Source organism: Dipodomys merriami, unplaced genomic scaffold (genome assembly GCF_024711535.1).
Source record: "Dipodomys merriami isolate MVZ:Mamm:240054 unplaced genomic scaffold, mDipMer1.0.p SCAF_3, whole genome shotgun sequence".
In the NCBI taxonomy this organism is placed as follows: domain Eukaryota; kingdom Metazoa; phylum Chordata; class Mammalia; order Rodentia; family Heteromyidae; genus Dipodomys; species Dipodomys merriami.
In genome coordinates this window covers 50,571,534-50,574,172 of record NW_027204492.1, presented here as the reverse complement: position 1 = coordinate 50,574,172, position 2,639 = coordinate 50,571,534, and the positions used below count along the sequence as shown (strand labels likewise).

Genomic DNA, 2,639 nt, shown 5'->3' with positions numbered 1-2,639 from the left:
TACTTATTTAGCAATCTGCATTGACTGCTGGTGGTATGTTTTATCCCATAGAGACATGAGGTGTAGTAATTTCAAATTAAGCTGTAATATGCAAACTCTCACTTTGTTTGGGCTAGAAAGCTATTCTTTCCAATATATAAACCTTAATTTATTAAAGGAAAAATCTCGAATTAAAACTTTAGACATTGTAATGAGTTGGCTATTATAAAAATAATACAAATTCAGTGCTCGCTTCGGCAGCACATATACTAAAATTGGAACGATACAGAGAAGATTAGCATGGCCCATGTGCAAGGATGACACACAAATTCATGAAGCGTTCCATATTAAAAAAATAATAATACAAATTCAAATAAAAATCAAAGCTAATTAGATTAAATAGAATTTCAATTTAGCTTTACATATATCAATGGAAGAGATAAAAGTCTAATTTTAAAAGTACAGTGCATGAGTCCAGGGAAAGATGGTGGAGGAGAACCTGGGCTAAACAGGCTTTTGTGTAGAAAGCTGCTTTAGTGTTCAGTGAGAAGAAAAAAGCAAGAAAGTCACACTAAGTGTGCCATCATAGTACAGAGAATTTGGCCAGAGGGGAAAAATTCAGGCAGCTCGGTTATGAAGACAGATTTGAACACTTGATTGTGATTGTGGCGGCAGTGTTGGTGGCTGCTGCTGCAACCACTGCCATATAAACAGAGCCTGGAGCAAAAGCACCAGAGGTGGTGTCTACCAGCAAGAACTGACAAGGAGTAAAAATCTTCATCCTGCTAATCGCAGATAGTCACAGACTGTGGATGTCCCAGAAACCAAGCGAAAGACATGAGCACCCCATAAGACATCCTCACTCTTTTTTACAGAGCAGTGGTGGCAAGGTAGCCCCTCAACCACAACCAGAGAAAAACTCCATCTTTGATATTGACAAAGACTGGGCCAAAGCAACTGGCACATAACTCAGGCCTTGGAAAGACAATAGGAGCCATGAGCTGTGGGCTTAGCAACACTCCTGGTAAAAGTTGCCCTTCACAGGCAAAGGAAGCTCTGCCCTTGGAGGAGTGACTATTTTCACTGAGTAAACAGGGCCAGAGGCTTCTCCACCCTACTGTAGGACAGGGAGCAGACCCAATTATTAGAAGTAAAAAAAATGGAAATTCAGTAAACATAAAACCTGAGAAGTGCTCCAGGCTTGGCTTTGTGAGTGTCTTAGGAGCTATCCCCTCAGGGAAAAAACTACTGATTGCTGACAGGTCTCAAACCTACCCTAAACTTAGCAACATCACAGCCACTCCAAGCTAGAGAAAACAGCCATCTCCCTCTTTTGTGATACCCAAAGCAGATTACCCTCCCATTGAACTAGACTAGGAGGTGTGTCATAAAGTCACTGTAAGGCACAACTTGCTTCTGCCTGCTCAAACAAACTGATTTAAGGTACCAGTCAAACCACAGGAAAACCAAACACCAGAATAAAACTGGAGGCTCTACCAAGCAAATGGTTATGGACATAGGGAAGACACAAAATTCCCCCCACCCAAAAAAATCGAGGAAGTATTTTTTTCCACCTATTTTTTGATTTTTTTTAAAAATTGTGTTCTATTTTTTCATCATTTTTATTTTAGGTTTTTAAATTTTAATTCTCTTTTTAATCTTTTCCCTTTTGGTCCTTTTTGTTTTTTTTTTTTTAATTTAATTTTATTTTATTTGAGAACATACTGTACAGAGGGGCTACAATTACATGGGCAGGATAATGCATACATTTCTTACCAAGCATTGCAGCCTCCTCCTTTGTTTACCCTTCACCTCCCTTCCCAGCCTCCCCCCTCCCCCCACCCAATTATACCCCCCTCCCCCCCCACACCGACATTGTAAAGCTGGTTTTGAGATGACATTTTGTACTTCTCATTGTTGCAACAGGTCCCCCTGAATCCTTAAACGACTTGTTTGTCCCCATCTCCTCCACATGTTATACTGACATCAAATATAGTGAAAGCGGAGGTTACACTGTGGGGGAGGGACATACAAAGCAACAAAGAAATAATCTTATAAATGCGTTAGAAACACATGCATGAAAGAAACGAAAACATTAAAATACATATTTAAGGGTTCATTTTCCTAACATCACATTATCTGACCTTTTCCGCTTGACTCATACCTATACTAGATATTGCAAATAAGGGAAACCATGGGACCTATGCTTCTTTGGGCCTGGCTTACTTCACTTAATATAATTTTTTCCAAACCTTTCCATTTCCTAACAAATGGGGAAATGTCATTCTTTCTGATGGAGGAATAGAATTCCATTGTGTATATATACCACATTTTCTTCATCCATTCGTCTACTGAGGGGCATCTGGGTGGGTTCCGTAGCTTAGCTATAGTAAATAATGCTGCAATAAACATAGTTGTGCTGGTAGCTTTAGTGTGGTCTTGTTTGTAAGCATTTGGGTCAATGCCCAAAAGTGGGATTGCAGCGTCATAGGGGAGGTCTATGTGGAGTCTTTTGAGGAACCTCCATACTACTTTCCAAAGTGGTTGAACAAGTTTACACTCCCACCAACAATGAAATAAGGTTCCCTTCTGTCCACATCCCCTCCAGCATCTGTTGTTATTAGAGTCCTTGATTTTAGTCATTGGAGGGAAACTAGGAG

At 40.0% G+C, this 2,639-nt stretch overlaps 1 non-coding gene across 1 annotated transcript; it reads left to right on the top strand.

Moving 5' to 3' along the window:
- The first annotated feature begins 224 nt into the window (after positions 1-224).
- LOC138840628 (U6 spliceosomal RNA) lies at positions 225-331 on the top strand. The gene has a single exon (XR_011376179.1). It is a non-coding gene; the product is annotated as a U6 spliceosomal RNA (small nuclear RNA).
- The last annotated feature ends 2,308 nt before the right edge of the window (positions 332-2,639 follow it).